General features: G+C 36.3%; 1 long non-coding RNA gene across 1 annotated transcript; it reads right to left on the bottom strand.

The window, feature by feature from the left end:
• Positions 1-499: 499 nt before the first annotated feature.
• LOC135288116 (uncharacterized) lies at positions 500-20,955 on the bottom strand. The gene is made up of 4 exons (XR_010351414.1): positions 20,712-20,955; positions 3,248-3,398; positions 1,463-1,689; positions 500-1,085 (listed from the first exon to the last, which is right to left on the bottom strand). It is a non-coding gene; the product is annotated as an uncharacterized LOC135288116 (long non-coding RNA).
• Between the last annotated feature and the right edge of the window lie 1,444 nt (positions 20,956-22,399).

Raw genomic sequence — 22,399 nt, 5'->3', positions numbered from 1 at the left:
AAACCTTTCATAACATAATGTTGATCCTTAAATTTCAGCATTCTCCACAGGTAAGTTTTATCAATGCAGCAGACATATAATGTGTTTACTATACTACTACTACTGCCCATTTCACCTGCTTCATTTTTATAAAATCCATTTCTTAGATGTCTAAAGTGGAATCATGAATTAGATTTTATAACCTCTGGGAGAAGTGATAGATTCACAGCCTTTTCCATGACAAAGAAAGGATTGGTTTCACTCCTTTAGCCATTAGTAGACTTTCTCTCTTGCTTCTTATCCTTCCTTAGAGGATAATATGAAGTACTTGATGATTATACTGTTTATTACTCCACTTTCTTCACTTTTATGAGGAAAAGTGCATCCAAAATGTTCTCAAGTAATGGAAAATCCTGAAGTACTGATGGCATAAAATATCTGCTACTTAGAAATAAGAACTAAGAAGACTGTGAATATTTAATTGAAATAATTTATTCCTTGTTACAGCATTTCTCCTAATGTTAGAAAACTACCACTTGATTCTGCCACATAGAAACTTCAGTCTTCTGAAGTCAGTCAGAAACATAAAATGGGCTGCAGTTTGAGCTGATGAACTATGAACATGGGCCTCTCGTAATGAAAACCACATTAGATCTTTAAAATCCATTTGTTTACTACACAACTGCAGTTTTCTCTTGATGGAAGCCATTTTCAGGCAGTCTGTCTGTGAACTCAGAGTGCACTCTGATGTGCAGTTCCAAGTTGCTGCAGATAGGTGAGAAAATGCATCAGTAGGAAAACTGATGTTTTGGGGTTCCTTGCTAAAAAAGTAGATCAGATGCTGTGGACACACAGATTCCTCTCACCTCTTGAATTTCTCAACCCGAGATAGATTCAGTAATTTTTATGTTTCAATTCTCTAAAATAAGGAAAATTTACACATGCTGCACAATGGCTATTTTGAGGTCTTTGTGTTCAAAGTTCTTTGAGGCTGTATTTTACCATTGCAGTGCTGTTCCTCTGTTCTGCAACACAGCTTCAGGAAAGACTAGGAGACATTTGTTATCTTCCTCCTTGGATCATCAGCTACATAAGAACTTAAGTACCTGGAGAGAAATATGAACTGTGAAGAAGAGAAACACTTACATGTTACTTAGACATAAGCTATAGCCAACAAGGAAATTTCAATTTTGTGTTATTCATTTGCTTGTGCTCTCTACAATGTATATAATCAAATGAGTACAAGTTCTCTTCATGGAAAGTACTCCTCTATGGGCTGTGACTTTTTAGAGGCAGAACAAAGAGCTGACCAAACAGCTTTATTCTCTTAGAGCTCCTTAGATTATCACAGTAGAGGTGGTAAAGCTTTGTTTAAAAAAAAAAATTCCTACAACCTATAATTTTGATTATTTTTCATCATCTGTGAGACTAGAGTGTGGGTTCTCCTCTGACTTCCCATTACTGTCCCCAGTCTTTTTCATACCTTCTTTTTGATTTGATATTACTCATGCTGGAATGCAGCAGAAGAGGATAAAAAGCCATTCAGCTTCTTAATTGTTTTCAGACACTGAAATCAGACCAGTCTTGGAGACACACCAGTCGGTAAACCAAAGTGTTGCTTTTTCAGAACAGAAATTTAAACACCATTTTGAAGTTAGATGATGAAATATATTTATACCACTTTTTTTTTAACTTTTCAAGAAGACAAGCCTAAAGAGAGAAAGGAAATAGAATTAAAAGATACTTTGAAAAGAAAAGGAAGCATAACACCTCTTTTACTTTATTTAGTTATTTAGTTACCCTGACTGGGAACATTTTGAGCTCAGAGGAAGTCATCTGTGCAACAGGAGAACAGACCAGAAAAAAAAACTCTGCTTCTTTTGGCTTAGCAGAAGTCAGGACTTCAATAGACACAATTTGTCTCATTGAGTTATTTTTTTCCTATTGTGTAGAAGCATCAGGGCTTCATCTAGTGTTCATAGAGAAAATTACAGTTAAGAAGAATAAAACCTGAGCCAAACCAGGATGCACAGCACTATTTTTAGTTCTGACAATTTCCTTTTAACTGTTGTCGGGAACAATGTCCCATACATTATACAAAGTTCAGGCTGCTGGTCACATAGATGACTCACAATATTACCCATCTCAAAATATATATTGAGAGAGTGCCTTACTGTATAGATCATATGCACCTAGTCCAAACTATGGAGACTTGATAGAGTTTTCTTGATGTTTTAATTGTTTTTAATCAGTCTATATTTAAACATAAGCATCAGTTAATGTGTAAACATGTTCAAGTACATAGGAAAATTTCATTTCATTTGGTTTTAACTCAACACAGCTATGGCTCACAGTTCAAGTGGATTGAGCTGTCAGCTAGTCAATGATTTCAGTAGGAAAGTTGTTCACCCTCTGATTGTTTCTAAAGAGCTGAGCCAGTTTAAGAATAGCATGCTAATCTGCTCCTGATTATGCTGACATCTAGCTCACAGCCAATGAAGAAACCAAGGAGAACCTTTTCATCAGCTGTGTTGGAACTACTCCTAAGATGGTACAAAATGTACTCAGTACTGTTTATAAAGGCAAAATCTGAACTGTGGCAAATGGTATAATTCTTATACCCTCCTATGAGTTGCTGACCATTGGAGGCCCTGAAGATTCTTAGTTCATTTTCAAAGCAGACCCAGAAGGTTATTTTCTAAATGGAGCAGGTCAAGATATAAAGGAAGAAAGATGATTTACTGATGCTATGACATGAATCAGAGGCCTCAGAATATCCAAAGTAAGTATAGTATGAAAATAAGAAGTAATGATTAATAGATTTTAAGAAGTTACTTTCTCAGGTATCCCCAGTTCTAGAAAAATTGCTTCCTTGAAAATATGAACTCATGCTAGAGTTCTCTGTATACCCAAAAACAACTTTTCAAGATGGTATTATTTACAATTGTATGCCTTTTTTTTTTTTCCTGCCCTTGTTTAATTTTCAGAACTAGCAAGTAGTCTATCCCTTCAGCAGCATCCACCAAAAGGAATATATTTTTAAATAAGTTGAGTGTAGTTTTCATTAGCCTGCCAGTTTTTTTCAGGAGCAAGCCTATTGCTGATATAGATGATTAGTTTATATTGTGACACTGTCTCTGGAAAATATGGAAGGGACATAATGCGGAGATGTCTTAGTCCCCAAAATGAGAATAAACTGTAACAAAGTCTGTATCTGCCACATTGTTTTCACTCAAAGTAACTGTGCTGCAGTAGGGGAACCACTTACCTGAACTCTTTACGTCCCTACTATCCAACTGCAAATATGATCATGGACACTGATTTTACACATTGGACATAGTCATACTCCATTGAGCAAGTGCACTGCAAGTTGGTATGTTCCAGTTTTTCAGTATGTTTCACTGAGGGCTGATATGCATCTGCACAAACAAAAACTAGAATTATCTTTAAATTCAAAGAGTGATGAATTTTGAAAACTGCTGTTTTCAAAAGGGATCTTTCATACAGTTCTAACCTCATTGTCATCTTTCGCTTGCTTTCCCTTTTCATAGCCTTCTGAAACCAAAACCCAGACAGTGACAAGACAGCTAGGAACTAAGTGCTCCTTTCCTTGATTCTAAGACAGCTTACATAAGACATCATGAACAACATTTTACTAGCATATTTCTTTAATCTACTAGCTGATACATAGCCCACCAACTCAGTGTGAAAAGGTAAGGCTTCATTATTCTCCCTCTGTCATGCTCAGTGTCTGCACAGAAAAGAAGCACTGAGATGGGTTAACATACAAAAGAGATTAGGCATGATGGACACGGAAAAAGATATTTTCTGGCTGCTACACGCCAATCTCTCCTAGAAATATTAATTCATAGTATATGAAATTCCAACATCAAAGTTAAATTAACATAAATTATTCCAGTAAAATTCCCTGAACACCAAGATTTCAGACATAAACCTGACCAGGAATCCAGGCTGATTGTCAGAATTATAGTTCAGTGAAGTTTAATTCAATAGATTGCTCATTAGCAAAGCAACAATAACCACTGACACTGCTTGTAAAGCCCTGAACTGCGTAACATTTTTTCTCTTCAGTGAGCAGTCAGTTCTATGAGTTATCCAACCAGCTATTTTGGAGCATCTATTCATTAGCAGCAGAAATTAGAACACCACTTGAATTACTAGAAGCTATGCCTGTAATTTTCAAAAAGCAGAACCTAGAGTTTGTTCTAAAGATCTTCTTTAGACTGTCTGGGTTTATTGGGAAAAAACCCCCAAGCACAGTCAAACTGCAAAACCACTTAGAATCCAGTATGAATTATTTGAACACTTTTGCTTGTTATTTACTCTGCCATGTTTCTGAAGCAGCAACACTGTTAATGAAAACATAAAAAACACATGAAAATGAAAAGGAATAGGTGAAATGTAATGAAACCTCTCATTGTAATTAAATTTACTCAGTATTTATATAGCATTTCACAGTTTGAGATCACAAAAATTATAATTTAATCAATTTGAGGTTAATGGTATTTCCCTTACACTTCAGAACAAAGGGGGAAAAACAAACAAAGTCCTCTGTAATATCACAAAAAGGCAATGAAGATTGTGGTTCCAGTTTAGACATTTGTCACCCTGATCAGTATTCACGCATATCAGTATCTCATGGCCTAAATTACAAACAAGAGTGGTATCTTTTGCTGTAAATCAGAAGTATAATTCAGCCTATATAGGCAGAGCCAGACAAGCCTTCCAGTAACACTAGAATCTGTCCAAGAGCCAAATTTTGCTTTGTAGCCAAGTAGAAACGCAGTGTCCTAACGTGTTAGTTCAGATAACTATTTTCAAACTTGTTCACATCTACCTGTTCACTTGACAGTCATTTACTTGCACTGCAGCATATATGCTCTATAAACACCCAAATCTGAAATCCTAATTTCTATACACTTCAGCATTATTTTGTGTTAACCTTCTAAGGAAGGAGTATCATGTTTGTTTATGTTATATTCTTCTCTGTGTTATCCTCAGACTTCTCCCCTCAAGTATGAACATGTTGCATCTACTGTCTACTTGCTTTCTACTACTCAACACATTATTTTTCTCAGCTCCAGAAATTCATCAGGATATCATAGGAAATTTCTCCTGAATTTTTAGCATTATTTTCCTTTCTTTCCATTAACACAGAAACTCCTCACTCACCCAGCCTTGAAAGTTCTCTCTCTTGATCCAACTGCACATGTGGGTCTAGTTTAGTGTGTTATCTAATCTCTCTGGGAATTATTTTTTTAAAACTTTATTTTTTGCATTTGAAGTGCTGAAGATTATATTTTGTCTTTCTAACTGTCTACTTGTTTGCATTTGATTTACATGACTTACTAATTTTTTTCCTTATGTTATGGAGGAATGTTTTTCATTACCATGATGAAAATAAAAGCCAAAAAAACCCAAATCCTGAATCATCAAATAAATTATTTGGATCAGGATTTTTAAAGCTGATTAGTAGCATGTATTTTCTTAACATCCTTCTGCTCAAATTAGAACATTTGTAACATAACTTTCATTAATAGAAGGTAAATTAACTCTTTCTGGACACATCACCCTACATAAGAAAGCTGAAGTTACATATCCAAAGTGGAAATATTCACAGTTCTTTCTTTAACTCTGCCATCTGGTGATAAAATAAAACAGGCAGATTCTTTTTTTAGAAATGTCATTGTAAGCCATTAACGGTATAAATTCTGCAAACAGTGGTGCTAATTTTATATGTTATAATGGGAAGTCCCCACTAACTGGAGGTAACCTAGTGTGATGCCCATCTACAAGGGTCAGAAGGATGATCCAGGGAACTGCATGTCTGCCAGCCTGACCTTGGTGCCAGGGAAGGATATAGATCAGCTCATCTAGAATGCCATGTACATGTACAGAATAACCAAGATATCAGTCCTGGACAGCAGGAGTTTGTGAAAGGCAAGTCCTACTTGGCCAACCTGATTTTCTTCTATGACAAAGTAACCCACTTATGGATGAGGGAAAATCTGTGGATGTTGCCTATGTAGACTTCAGTAAAGCCTTTCACCATGCTTTCCCACAGCATTCTCCTGGAGAAACTGGCTGTTCATGAGTTTCATAGGTAGACTGCTCACTGGGAAGAAACTGGATGGATGATAGGGTCCAGACGATGAATGTAGTTATATCCATCTGGCAGTCACAAGTGGTTTTCCCCAGGGCTCAGTATTGGAGTCAGGCCTGTTTAGTAGTCTTATTGATGATCTGGATGAGGGAATCAAGTACAACCCCACTTACTCTGCAAACAACACCAAGTTGGGCAAAATTGTTGGTATGTTTGAGGGTAGGAAGGCTCTACAGAGGGATCCAGACAGGCTGGATCCACGCACCAAGGCCAGTTTTATGAGGGTCAAGAAGACAGATGCCAGGCCTTGCATTTGGGTCACAACAACACTATGCATTGTATTATAGATGGGTAATATGATGGTTGGCTCTTGCATTTAGGGGCTGAATATTGTGCGTATGTTAAGAGAAGTTTTATTGATGCATGGTTATGTTACTATGATCTGTTGTTTTTATGTCCTCTGTCCCCATAGTACCTTTTCCCCCGTCTATATTGTTGCTACTGGTCAGCCTAGATCACCCAGAACGTGTGGGGGAAGGGTGTGTACATGTACCCCTTGCATGGAGCATTTGTGAATAGGGGAGGCTTGTTGCTAGGGAGGCACGGCATGACAACGCCTGACCTCTAATCAATTTGTAAGAAAGTAGTCTCCACCAATGGATGGCAAAGAAGAGTTGGTTGACAAACTTTAGGAGGTTAAGGTTGACTGATGCAACATCAGGGGTATAGAAGGCAGAGCACCCATTTTGTGGGTGAGCTCATGGCAGCCAGTCACAAACTCCCAGTGCCCTGTCCTTTTTCCTTATTCAGTCCTTTGTTGTATTTTGTTAAGGTTTAATAAACCTTAAATTTTTTAAAAGTGACAAGTCATTTCTCACACAGTACAACAGGTCAGGGGCAGAGTGGCTTGAAAGCTGCCCAGCAGAAAAGGATCTGAGTGTGTTGGTTGGCAGCTGGCTGAACATGAGCCAGCCATGCCCACATATCCAAGAAGACCAATGGCATCCTAGCCTGTATCAGAAATAGTGTGGCCAGCAGGACCAGGCAAGTGTTTGACCCCCTGTTCTCAGCACTGCTTGCACCAGACTGCACCACAAATCCTGTGCTCAGTTTTTGGCCCTTCCCTTCAAAAAACACACTGTGAGATGATGGAGTGTGTCAACAAAGCTGGTGAAGTGTCTGGAGCACAGGTGTTATGAGGAGCAGCTGAGGGAGCTGGGAGTGTTTATCCTGGAGAAAAGGAGCCTCAGGGGGACCTTATCAATCTATACAACTACTTGAAAGGAGGTTGTAGTGGGAAGGATGTCAGTCTCTTCTCCTAATAACATGCACAGAACAAGAGAAAATAGCCTCCAGTTGTATCAGGGAAAGCTTTAGACTGGATATTAGTAAAATGTCTTCATAAAACTGTTATCAAGCATAAGAAAAGGCTGCCCAGGGAAGTAGTTGAGTCACCATCCCTGGCAGTATTTAAAAGACATGTGGATATGGTGCTTAGGGGCATGGCTTAATGGTGGGATTGACAGTGTTAGATCAATGGGTAGGGCTGATGATACAAAAGGCCCCTAACAACTCACTCAATGAGACTTTTAAAAGAGCTTACAGTTGTTCACGTACCCTGAGTTAGACACATGGGAGAAATACTGACAAGAAATTCTTAAGAGATCAGAACAAACGGAATTTTACTGGTCACTTCAGAAAATCAGAAAACTTTGGGAAAGGTTTGGTGCAATATTCAATCAACGTAAAACACTTTTCTTAGGATTAACCTGGCCCGTTCAATTAAGGAAACTCAAGATTTGATTTTTGTTACTCAAAAATTCCAAGAAGTAATTAGAAGAAGGAGAAAGAGAGAGAAAAGATGTAGGAAAGCACACATATAGCTGCCAACTCCAGGATTCCAGCAGCGTTCAGATATAAATTTCAATGGAAATTTCCCTTGAAGGGTCAAGGGTCAAGACACATGCTTGTCTCATGTTCAGCTTTAAACACCCCTTGGCCTTCCTGTGGTGTTCCCCCAGGTGGGACATCCAGTCATATGGCCTCGTAGGAGCTAGGCTGGGGCTCCAGAGGTGGTGTGGGGCATTGCCTCTGGTGTGCCAAGGATTGACAGCCACTGCCACTCTGGAGTACAGGCTGTAGTGGTGGGGGTGTACAGGGCAGTGCACTACCTCATCAGAACAAGGCCAAACCTGCCCCCTCCTTCCCCACATATGTATCCCAAAATGTCATAAAGACACCAATCTATCCAGTTTTTCATATTATCTTAGAGGTCTTTTTCAATATATAGGATTCTATAATTCTACAATACTCTGATTGTTATGTAGTTCAGTAGTTTAACAGTTAGAATTTGTCCCAACTGACTTTCTATAAAAACTACAAAAAAGTAATTAAAAAAATTAACTCTTGGATAGCACACAAGTAAAATGGTAATATTTTTGCTTTCTTCACACACTTTCTGTGCAATGGCACTGAAAAAATTACAAATGTGAAAGTTTTTGGTGTCCAGAAAAGAACTTTGTTTAATGGTCATGGAAATTTTGGCCCGGGGCCTTCTCTTACTTGAAACAAGACCTACCTCTTTGGTCACATTAAAAACACTTTATTCATGTCATAACAGCAATTGGATCTCTCTGTCATCTAGATACACATTTCAAAGGGAACTAAATACTACTTTTTCTTCTAAAGCCAATAGGATACTTCTAAAATAAATATTTATTTGTTTTGATAATATCATTGATACAAAAAGTACAGCCATAGCTTGAGGGTAAATTTGTAAAATCATCTATTTATTCTCCAAGTACTGTCAAAAGAGAGTTTATTTAATGTAAACTGTCTTTAGCTATGCAAATATTAAACTATCGGCTTTTCTTTGAAGTCTTAACATCATCACAGTCAATAAAGTCAAAGGCTGCAGAGCCTTTGACTGAAGAGTGTTTACAGATGGATGTAACAGTATTAATATCCTTATTTGAACTCTCTCAGCAACTTGTTATCCATCAGCTCAATGGCTGCTGCCTCCCACGTGAACAAGTAAACTAAGTAAAAAGGCATTAGAGTTACTGTAGGAAGAAAACAACTTTTCACATTGACTTCTTGATAACCTTACATAGCCAACAAGATTAGAAATTGTTTTTAACATATTGAAAGTACTTTTAAGGCATAACTTGCAACATATTGTGGGTAGTTTGTCTTTGATGGCAAACAATCTTCCATAAATTAAACATTTCCAACTTTTTAATAACACTTTCAAGTATTCTGCTTTTTAACCAAAGAGATCTGAGCAGTTTAGCATGTCTGCTAGCTCAGACTTTCTCCAGTCCCTTCACAATATGTACTTGCATGGTTTGCCAATGTTCAGACTCACTACACATTTTTTTGCTTTTTTTTTTTTAAAGGCTAGAGAGGATGTCTAACATTTTCTTGTGTGAAGAGTCTGAAAGGTACTTACAGTACTTGTATAAGGTACAATATAGACTTGATTACAATTAGGCACATAATGGATATAAGTAGAAAAATATCATTTCTTTGTGAAAATTCTTCAGTTTATGTATATAAGCTTTCACATGGAAAAAACATACTGTTGTAGGATTATGTTTTTCAAAACTGAAAAAATAACAAAACTTGAAATGCAGGTTAGCATTAAAGAATGTCTATAATCAGATTTAAAAATTAATTCAGTAATTAAAATAAGTTATCTGTTAATTAGAAAAACAAAGCATTATCCCTATAAATAGGAATCTTGTACCAAAAGAAATTATGAGATAATAAGAAATTTACTTCTCCATTTTGTTGTCAAAATTAACTGTATTTGAGGATCTTAAGAAATGGTTTTTTAGTAAAGTTTGGCAGGTTTTAAAAAGTAACAAAATAAGGAAAGTATTTAATGCAGTGCAAACAGTACTTAAGACCATGGTGAACATAGTACAAATTCTATATTCTGTAAATTGAGTGGCTTAATTTGGCTATTAAGGCATTATTTGTAGTTTTCAGATCGTAGGAATACATGTTCTTACAGGGTGTAAATATGCAGCATTTCACTGCTGATTTCCATTAATTAAGGATCTGACTCCCATGGTGAATAGACTGATATATTTCCTTGGAGATGCTCACTGCTACTTTTAACTTAAAAATCTGTTAAACCACTCCCATTTATTCCTTTTCAAAGGTAATGGAAAAGAAATAATCTTTAAATATATACCTACTTTAAACACTGCAGCTCAAACCCCTAAAAAAATCACAGTAATAGTATTATATTGCAAATTTCAGAATAAAGCATGCTTATTTTTGGTCAACAAAATGGTCACCAAACACATTTTTGTGGGCTTGCCCAGGAACTGCTCAAGACAGCTAATAATCTAACATAAAAGCTTGAATAAATATCCACAAACCAGGGTAATTTGTATGGATATAGTATGTTTTTCCTTTCCCTATTAACAATTGCTTGGAGTTGATGAGCCCACCCACAGTGAGGTTATTCTGGAAAGTCAGGAGGGAAAAGCAGACAAATGTAAACTAGAAGCATATCTGGAAATATCTGGTTTTAAGGATAGGGTAAGTGGAAGACCCACCCATTATTACAGATGGCAGCTTTTCTTAATAGACCAAAATACACTTAATATTGGAGGAAGTGAGACTGCTTTAGCACGGGGGCTAGTCTGGATGATCTCTAGAGACCTCTTCTAACACCAACTATTTTGTGATTCTGTGAGTAATTCACTGTCTGGTAAATTTTCACACACTTTTCTTTCTCCATTTTAGTATGTATTTTAAAATTAAAGAAGCAAGCTTATGCCTCAAATAACAGAAGTATCAGATCATGAATGTTTTAACCTTAGTATTTGCAATGCCTCATGTCGTGACTTGCAAGTCTAAGCAATCTTTTCCTTCTTTTTATAACTTATTTCAACATAGATGCATCCATAAATCTGTAGACTAAAACTGTATTATGAATCATTACTATTTTTCTTCATAATTCATCCATTCCTTTTCTTACAGTAAATACTATTTATGATCAAATTACTACTTCAAAAGTCAAAATATGAGTCATATCAGTGTGGGCATTCTTACTGGGGAAAAAAAAAAAGATCTAACTGATGAGCAATAAAATTTTACATCTCCCTATGTGGCCCAATCTTGCAAGGGACACTGCACAAAAGCTTCAAATATATTTATTTATTTATTTATGTCCTGTTACAAAACAGGGGCAATAATCTGTCATACCTTGACTCTACTCCTCTTAACTTCAAATGGAGCAGAACTACTTTGCTGTAACCCAAATCCTGACAAAGAAGTTAACTTCTTCATAGTTTCATGTCTTCAACAGACACCACATTGATCACTATTAAATTTGATAATCAGCATGTGCAGCTCTCTTACCCTAATTTATAGGTTAGTAAATTCTGACTCCATTAATTTATTTTGTTGCATTTGCAAACGTGCAAGTTTAGTTTGGATCAGGAGTGCTTTTCTGATGCTAATCTCCTTATCAGTCCCCTCTTGCTGCAGTTTTCCATCACAAAACAATTTCACAGCATGTAAACAGAGTTCCTTTGGATGAAACTAAATCAGAAGGAATAATCCAATAACCTAACTACATAATCCAGTTACCTGGGGAAGTGCAGTCCCTGCGACCAAACCAGAGCTGGTCTGAATCAGGAAAAATTCTCAAAACTTGTATAAAAATTTTATTTGAGTCTCTATACCACCTGTTTTATGCTGTGTACCAGCTCCTCCTTCCTCTTGCTATTTGATGACAAAGACATAAGTTCAATTGTTTTGATCAGCAGACAATTACGGCTGCATCTCATTTGAGTCTGCATGTTTTAAATGTGTCTTTGTAAGAGATTCACCTACATTTCTTTCAGAGAGGGAGGAGGTGAGACAGTACGGGGAGAGGTTGCAGAGAGCAAGTAAGCTGGGAGAGATTGAAAGGAAGAGAGGAGGAGAAGAATAGGAAGAGAAAGCGGGAGACTACGAGAAGGAAAAGAGGCAAAGGGAAAGAGGACAAAGAGATGAAGGAAAGATGGGAGATGAAGTAGAAGATGAGAAAGATGAGGAAGAGGAAAGGAGAGAGTATTAGAGTGAGAGACAAAGAGGTGGGGGGGGTGACAGAAAGAGACAGAGAGCGAGAGAGGAAGATACCTCCTGAAAGAATTAATTAAAACCTGCAGATAAAATGCTGTCTAGAGCTAACTTTTTCACTATATCCTGAAAAAAAAATCTAGACAACAAACTTGGCCAAGACAAATCACCAAGTTAACAGCCTTGTTGGGATTTAGAATAGAACAGTTTAGTTGGAAATAACCTAAAACAATCACCTAGTTCATCAACAATCTACTAAATAAGATATATACCCATTTACATTGGGATGGCAGAACCTAATCATCTATAAACTTTATAATTATTTGTCTTAAGTTGCAAGTGCAAGATGTGGCTGGGGTTGTGTATTCTATTGCCATTTGTCAGAGGTAGGTCAGTTATCTTCTCTTAACTGAGCCACCTGTTAAAACCAGGTGGGGCAGTTTTCTTTACCTTCTCCACAACCAATCCTCCTTCTGGGAAACATCTTCTGTTAATGGGCCATTGAGTCTCACTACATGTCTGATACAATTGCATCATCCAATTGTGAGATGCTCTGCCCAGGAGAAGAAGACAAGCATTTCTACCTGAATGTAATCTGAGATTTGGAACACCACAGCCAGCCTTTTCCCACTGGATTCCCAGAAAAGCAGCTTTCTTTTCCGCTGGATTCCCAGAGGAAGACCAAGCCCATTTATACCACCACTGGACCCTTCAGAGGAAAACTACAGCCTTCTACAGGATCACTGCTTCAGCAGAACCACATCTATCACTTCGGAAGGACTGCAGCCACCATTAAATCAGACTACTACCAACATCCTGACCAATAGGGTGTCAGGTCGTATTCTCTGTCAGTGTTGTTTTGTATTACTGCTTCTTTTTTTTATTTTTTTCTAAAAAGTAAGTGTTATTCCTACTCCCATATCTTTGCCTGAGAGCCCCTTAATTTCAAAACTATAATAATTCAGAGGGAGGGGGTTTATATTTTTCATTTTACAAAAGACTCCTTCCTTCCTTTGCAGACACCTGTCTTTTCAAACCAAGACTTTATTATAACTGTGAAAAATGTGTATTTTATGATTGGATTTTCGCAAGTATTAAAATGAATATTGTATGTGCTATGTTAGAAAGTTATGCTGTATTAATTTTCTTAAGTAGTGTATTAAATATAGTTTTAGGTTATAACATAATGTTAAAATAGAAACTATGCTATGTAAGATGTTTGTTTAAGAAAGGACTCGCACCAGATAGAAGCCACAGGATACCTAAATCTTGCAGAGAAAGGGAATTTATTGCTCCCTTATCAGCAGAAAACTAACTTCTTCCCACCTCACTCAGACAGGAAGACGGCATGAGGATTAAGAGGAAGAAGTTGACAGTGACCAGACAGAATTCTGTGTTTGAACAGAATTTTTGCATGATGTATGAGATGTATGAATATGCAACAGGTGATTGTTTTTAAGGGTTAATCCTCTGTTAACAGGTGTCCTTTTTCGGGCTTGTGTTGTCCTGAAAAAGGTACCCAGATGTCCATATCTCTTTGTTTTTATTGTCTCATATTGTCCTAATCTCAATTCTTCAAATTTTATTACTCTAATTATATTACTATTTTATAACCATTTTATTTCTATTAAACTTTTAAAATTTTAAAAACAAGTGATTGGCATTTTTCACAAACTGCAACAACTGTGACACCTAGTTTTGTTTCCTCTTAAAGCTTTAATTTGCATTAACAAGACATTGGTTCCATTTTTTTGTTTAAAATTATGTTATTTCAAATTTATAGTTTCATCTACACTAATACTAAACAAAGCTGCTAAAAGAAACCATAAATTTTATTTGAAAAATAGCTCAGGTCTTATAAATGTAATGAATAAAATACATGAGCATTAATTTCCCAGACCACTTTTTCCTTCTGTCTCCCCCCCACCCTCCGCATCAGGTCAGCAGGCAAGCAATTGATTCATTTCAGCAAGAAGATAGGTTTCTTTTCTTCTTCAAAACTCTGATAGCACAGGAATTAACAATGGAAGATAATATTTCTATCATACCATCACATCTGGACTTTTAATTTTAAAATCCCCAAAACAACAAAACCAAATCAAAAGAAGACCCCAGCAATTTAAACCCATACATTTTTCTGTGGGCATTGCAATTTTTTTCACTGTAAAACACTAGTGTGTATGCCAGCTGTGCCCCCTTCATCTCTATACATGCTGTTATGATAGGGTGGAACATACACATGAGGTATGAAAAATACCCTTTTTGCAGTTGGGAAAGATAATTGTGGGTTGCTTTTCTAAATGTTTTGCTCACAGACAGGGGTAATATGATTTGAAGTGTCTCAGACGAGGCACTGAATTGAGGAGTACAATTCCTAAACCATGAGAATAGAGAAAACATGCTTTCCTAATGGAAAACCACCTGGAATATCTTTTTCCATCAGTCCTCCTGTCAACTAAATATATACTCAAAGTTACATGTTAGCATTTAAATACTACATGTTTTATACCATTATATATTAAAACATTTTCAAGCAGATTTGCCCCATATTCAGAACAAACTGATAAAATGTCAAAAACAAAAGAACAACTGGAAAAATTGCATATGGTATGAAATTGCATTAAATCAATGTCATTAGGTTGTTTTATTTGCAATAAGCATGCGTGACAAAGTACACAATCTCACAGTACTCCAGAGCAGATAGCAGTAATAGACTTCTAGAAGCCTAAGGGCACAAGCTTAATTTCAAAAATAATTGCTCCTCCCTGCCAAAGTCTGTCTCACATTGACTACACAGTCCTACAATGAGATCAAGCATAACTATCATAAGCCAACACTCTCAGTAGTGTGACTCATGGATCAGATTACAGACAAGGCCAACTGTACCCACATTACTGAAAACTGTATATCAAATCTGGTCCACAGGTTATATCTAGGCCAGCTCTCCTGAATATTACTGGAATATTACTGTATGTAGACAATGCTTTAAGGTATGAAGAAGAAATTAGAATATGAGTGAATTTTTAAAAACAACCCAAACAATAACTAGTATGAGTCCCACTTGTGAAAACAGATTAAATGAAAACTCAGCAACCATAGCACTCCAAGCAACAACCAGGAGACACAGCTAGACAGAACTGTGTTGTAGATATAGGGCTATCTGAAACAACTTAAGAAAGCAGCTTAGCTGACTTTGAACGATGTGGGATGTTGACATGTTTCTCAAACAAAAAACATTAACAAACAGCCCACCTAAGCTAGTCTTTTCTAGTGTATTTAAATCTAGTGTAAGCATGTACACTCTGCAGTGTTAATCTATGCTTTGTAAGAGTGCACTCTTAAGTACTAGTGCACCTATGGTGTAATGCAGACTGATAATGCTTTGTGGTATAGATCTTCATAACAAGATTAAGTTTAGAGCCCATGCTGGCAAATGGTTCATGTCAACAAGACAAGAAACAGACAGGCAGAAAAATTAACAAAACATCTGATTGCATTCCTTTCCTCTCTTAAAATGAAAATCTCAAAAATTTAGCAATATCCACCAGCTGATTAATTCCATTATGTTTTAATTTTTTACACCTTTGTGGTGTCCCAGTGTCTCCACATTGTGAAGACATACTGATGCAGTTAGATTAACAATATGTTCATCTAACTGTATAGGAGATGACAGTTTTTCGCTATGTTAGGTTGGTAATACTGGAATGATGGATTGATGGATTAGAATCAAACGTGGTTAAAACCGTAAGAAGAAATATTTTCATTGCTTTTGCTAGCATTCCTTCTTGCAATTAATTTCAAAGATGCTTAGAAATCTGGATGGACACTTCTTGAATATAAATTTTAAAATTTTACCATTGTTTATTATATATTTAGAACCACCTAATACCAGCTACCATTTATCCACACTCAAGAAAGTTTAAAGAGCAAAGGTTAAAGAATGATGGAGGATCATTCAAGTATTCTTCAGAAGAACCTGAATGAGCAAAGTATTTTATGATGTTCAGGACAAACTAGTAGAATTTTCTATTCCCTGTGCTACTCAGTTAATGACAGGAGCTCCAAAACCATGGAGAAAACATTTGTGGATCTTTAATCCTTATACGAGTTCACCACTTGATCTAGCAGGTGGTGTCTGAGAAAAACATTTACTACATTGCAGTGACTTTCAGTCACTAAGCAGCCTACAGACAAAACAAAAATAATATCAGCTGTAGTCTTTGAAAACTGATAATCAAATATTGCACTACAGCAGGCAGATATGAAATGGATCATTATCATAACTAGGGGAAAAGAGCAAAGTGACCGGCTAAATATGCATTTTGATCAATGAATAAACACTTCGGGGTCTACAATTTCCTACAAAAACTTGTTTTACCTCTATTTTAAAACTAGTATAATACATACATTTTGAATGGAATGCTAGAGGATTAATAAAACTGCTGTCAGGCTAAATGGTGTCTTTTTCCAAAGCCTTCTAAGAAAAAAAAAATCCTTGTCTCCAACTGCAGTAAAGTCCACGTGTAGATAGAATGTGAGTACATGCATTCCCAACAGAGCTCAGCATACTCTGCCATACATTTTACCATAGTAGTGTTCAAACCATTTTAAATTAAAACTTGTGTTAAATTTATATGCTATCATTATTACTTACTCAGAATGAACACATATATAAGTCCACTATTTTTATCCTGTTTACTGCTTCTGTAATACATCTGCATGTCCCTGTGTGTGTAGTAAGGCCAAGCTATGAGACTGAAAATTTTCACTTCCCAGACAAAGTTGATACAACAAAAAAATTGTATCATCAGTATCTATGATTTTCTGCATCCCCTTAACTTTGCTGTAAGCACACAAACCTTGGTGGTCATTATCTAAGTGCTAAGGGGACATTCTTCTTACAATAAGTCTACCATCTTTTTCCTTACATTTTTTATTTATAAAGTCCCAGATATTCTAATACCTAAAAGAGGTTTGCAATCAATTTAATAAAAAAATATTTCTTAGAGACATAAAAAACACATGTACCAATAAAATGACAGTGTTGTATTTCTGCTAAATTAAGCATTAAGCGTTATTTTTAAATAAGTCCACAGCTCAGGTTAGAGTAGACTTATGTTAATTTCTGGTCTAGTTCAGCATGAAAGCTCTTCAGCATTAGAAACAGCTAAGTAAGTCTATGAACAATATTCAGGGTGATTACAGTATGCAAATATGAGGAAAGTCCTGTACAAATACTAATGATTTACACTTGATTAATGATTTAAGTTGCACAATAGTTTGAACACATTATTTTTAGTCATCTTAGATTAAATCAAAAAGATATAAATTATGTAGAATATCAGGACACCTAGCTTGTAACTGATCTGTCACACTGGAAAATATAACCCCAAGTGAAGTTTCCAGTTAGGTGTACAAAATGGCTAAGATCAGCTGGGAGTCAGAGAATGGGATTCACAAAGCTCAGTACAGCCACCTGAACTAACTAGCAACCTCTGTCAACAGCTCTACTTTCATACCTGCAGAATACACAATCTTTAACATGTATGAAAATTATATCTACCATAGCTCAAGAAAACAAACAACCTGAAAAGGTGTTCTTCCTTCAGTCCAACTTTACACCCAGTGTCAGTGCTTCGCATACCCAAATGAAATGTGATACGTATGATCTAAAATCCTTATTCTGTCTTCTTTAATGTTCCTTGGTCACAAATATGTGTGAACTATGGTGTTTTATAGACTCTCTTGTTACTGAAGAAATACAACTCTATAAAATAATTACATACTTGTTAATTTATAAAATGAATTTAAATGGATGTTCGACCTAGCTGCTAGGCTATTACCCTGGGAGTCTCCAGCTCCAGACAAAGAACAAGTATAGTCCAGGCATGACAAACCACAAATTTTGTGTCTTTTTAAGGGGAGCAATTTGGCACCATCACCAACCAATTTGGTGGTTTTACATTTACTCAAAGCTGAAATCAGGGTGCTTCAATGATTCAACTTGTTGCAAGTTAGGTATTTTCATTGTTAAAGGTGCTAAGCTGAACAGGTAACAAATTGTACTTAAAAATTATATTTAGGAATCTATGTCATTTGAAAACAAAGGTCCTTGGCTTTCTCTAATGTAAAAAACATATTCCTTATTACATAAGTTTCTGAAGTCTAGTAATTCAAACCTCATTTAAACTTACTAAATCTCTACCAAGAAAATCATCCAATCATTAGACCGGCTGCTAATTATGAATTAATGTTTTCTTGGTTGTATTTATTGTGAGAACAACACCTTGTATGATTTCATGGCAACTAACATTCTCCCTAACAAATCCAAGTAATCATTTGGCAGATAGGAAGTATTCCTGGGGGATAGTTTGCATATAGCTAGCCTATTTGGGAAGCTAAGCATTCTTACAATATAGGCATGTAAAAAAAACATCCATATCAGAAAACCATCCAGTCATCTTTAATTTGCTAGTGTAAAAGTAATCAATGAATGCAAATGAGTTGCATGGATTAACTGTAGATCAAGTTACAGGATTAACTTCATGGCATTGTGGCCCTGCTTTTAGTATTTGTAGATCACAATACTGCAAGGGACCTTTGTTGTATAACGGTTGTTTTAAGTTCTGGCATTCTTCCCAGATCCTTGGTCCACATTCCTTTCTCATCTTCACACCATGCCTTGTGATCTTATTTCTTCTTGTAGTATGTTGCAAAGATTTATCCTACAAGGAGTATCTAGACCTGATTAGGTTTTTAATCTTAGCATTATTATAGCTCAGTTTTGCAGGTATACAGTGGAATTAGTAAACAGTCGACATGAGTAAACTGATAAACTAAACTACTGTGAGAAATCCAAAGCCATGGCAATATGCAAAAATATAAACTTCCCAAAATGAAGCAGCTGGGAGCTGATGTACAGTCCCACTTCTGAAAGTTAGTCTCTCATATATCACCAAATTGTGATTCCTTTGACATCAATTTTTTTATGGCTAGTTGAAAAAATCTGATGAATTTCCAAGTTTGGCTCATGCTATCAGAATTTCCTTGTAGGCTAATGTGGTACATAAAAACAAATTCTTATAACACAAAACTATCCTGTCTTGGAAGAGCCTCTAGTGCAAGGTTGTTTCTGGTTGGTTTTTTTTCTTGCCAGTTCCAGTATTTGGTTTATGATATTACACTGAAATGCACTGATATGCTTTACATCATAATGTGTAACGTTTAGACATTTGTTTTCCATATGCATTGCAGTAGCTCTCAAAGGAGAGAAATGGTCACTGTCTATGCCTATATTTATGAACAGAATTCTAGACAAAAGTGCTATTTCTAAGCACTGCTATTAGTGCCCACAAATATAAAGTTCAAGATGAGAAAATTATTTTCCCTAAAATTTCATTATTGTTTTTGAAACACGTGTATTTTTAAGATTTTCTCTGCAGTTCTGTGGATTGACAAAATATATTTTTTCTTTGATAAAATAATTTTTTACATCAGATTTTTAATGTTATAATAGTCTATAAATATATCAAGACTTTAAAACAGATTTTCTTCACAGGAGATAACAGGGTGCTATGGAAAATGAGCACTGAAATGATGTGATTTATCAGTATCATAAAGTAATTTTGTGTTTCAATCAGTAGTTGTAAATTATATTTCCACTTCTAATTTATCTAGAATTTAATTAGGCGACTAATATTAGTATCTAACTGAACACAGTGGGAAAAGAAATGTCTTTTACCTGAATAAAACACACAGGAGCAAATTGGCATTTTCATATTCTACCACCATAAGCTAACTAAGATTAACCTACAATATATTTAGTTAGAAATACAAGCAATCCATATATCAAAACTGTGGCTCTGAGGAATTCTTCTGGATAACACATGGGTGTTGGCCTATGGTCAAGGCCAATATGCTGAGTTTGCACACAGCATACAGAAGTTCACTCACATTGGTGGCTTTCTGAGAGTTAGAGGACTTTGTCTAACACAGATCATGAGGCTTAGAGACAATGGGTGGTATCTATTAAAATTATTAAGCCAGTTTTCCTCTATTAAAAACATCACAGGAGGTAAAAAAGATTGACCTCTAAGATGTATCGATTGATTACTATTCGGTCAGGACATCTTAGACCTTCTGTGAACATGGAATTGCATATCCTGATTTATCCAGAAACTGCCACTGAAATTTTAGAGGGCAATGAAACTCTGAATTTCTCTTCTATTTTTTTTTTTTTTTTTTTTTTTTACTCTATAGTCATAACCAAAAGTCAAAAGACTGCATAAATCAGAAACAATTATTTCAGGAGTGTAAAAAAACTAATATTACTACCAGACAAGATTTCAAATACATACTAAACAAAAATAAAATACTAAATAAAATTCTACCGAAAGTATTCAGTAACATTTTCTGTGAAAAATATGTCAGATGGGCATTTTCTGATGGAAGATAATGTAGTGAAATGCTTTGTCTGCCCCACCAAAAATTAAATACACAATTTGACTTAGCAATTTTTCCTTACCTCTTATCTTTACTCCGGATACATTACCACTGACTGACTATAATGAAATTTCAGTTAATGTTCTTGGGAGCTTCATAAATAGAGAAGCTCCCAATGCAAAGGTATTAAACACTTGCCAGTTGTATTTTTTAACCGACTTCATCAATTATTATAAGTTCATCTACTGGGTTTTGTTGTACCAGGCGCTCGCAGGGATCTCGCCAAGCCCCTGCAGGCTCTCTTAGGAGAGGATCGGTTCGCCCCGAGCTGGGTACAGCCGGTTCCGGCCGGCTCCAGCAGCCTCAGCGCAGTGCACAGCCCCTGCGGCCCTACAGTCCCTCAGCCCCGCAAACCCGGCTGGGGGAAGCAGAGACGGGAAAGGACAGAGCACCTGCTAGGCAGGGATGGGTGAGGTGATATGGGGTGAAACGGCGCTGCCAGCCCCGAGGGGAGAGGGGTACGAGGTGCAAGAGAGGTTCCAGGTGTGATTGCGGACTGAGTGCAGCTTCCGTCCTGCTCAGGGCAGAGGCAGAGGGGAAGAACAGAACTCGGTAATTAAAGGGAAGTTGACTCTGAAAAAAAGATGAATTATTAGGAGGAAGGTGGTTTAGGTTTTGTCTATGATTCTCACCATCTAGATCTATTTTAATAGGAAGTAAATTAAATTACTGTTCCCCAAACTGAAATTGGTTTGCTCATGATAGTAATTGGTAAATGATGTCCCTGTTTCTTCTTTGACCTACAAGATGACTCTTGTGTTCTTCTTCAAGCCCACTGAGGATTGAAATGGTGGCTGGGCCCTGGTCAACCATCACACCTGGAAATAAATCTTTGACAGAAATTTTTAGGGAAGAAAAATGACATTTCAGAAACAAATGAGCAATTATTTCTTGACTTCCTCCCCCATTCAAATCTCTTTCCCTTAAAACTTTCTGTCATTGTTGTGGTTCACCACGATTCTTCATGTCATGTCTCTTTTGTGTTTTAATTTGCAATATGGACAAGTGGTACTGTTTGTTCTTTTACTACATCTGTTTTGTTGAAGTTTACACGAAACACAAATGTTCAATAAGATCATTGTGGATGCTTGTTTGGATGGAACCACAGATCAGTTGGTGGTAATCATTGGCTCAGTGTGTAGCATGGACTCCTGACTGCATGCCAGCTCTGACACTTCCTTTACATCTAAAGGAACAAACTCCAAAGTGTTGCAAACTAAAAGTAGGCTTCTCTGCTTTCAGATTCACATTATTGAATGTCTCCATATTTAAATTACAGCACATTCTTCAGTATGTGATGGCAAGATCAGTGTCATTTAAAGATCCTATTGCTCTTACTAACCAAAGAATCTACAACAGAACCAGTCAAAATATGCCTTGTGTTGACCCATTTATAGGACAAACAGTTTAAACTGGCTGCATCATATTGCTGTTACACAGTATAAGGAAGGTAAAGAGAAGATTGTGACCTTGAAGTAATTAATTGAGATCACGTAGAAATTCTCTGAGTAGAAAAAAAATTATTGGTAAATTAATACAGCAGAGATGATGAGAAAAAGTATTTTCAATGTCTGCATGAGTTTTGTATTACTTTGTATTACTGAGATACACGCTCTACCTACCTCTGGTTATATTTCCCCCTTCCCCCTACCATGTATTTCTAGAATTATATTTTCTTGCTAACATGTCAGATAAAAAAATATATATATA

The sequence above is a fragment of the Passer domesticus genome, chromosome 1 (genome assembly GCF_036417665.1).
Source record: "Passer domesticus isolate bPasDom1 chromosome 1, bPasDom1.hap1, whole genome shotgun sequence".
In the NCBI taxonomy this organism is placed as follows: domain Eukaryota; kingdom Metazoa; phylum Chordata; class Aves; order Passeriformes; family Passeridae; genus Passer; species Passer domesticus.
This window is presented reverse-complemented; position numbering and strand designations above follow the sequence as displayed.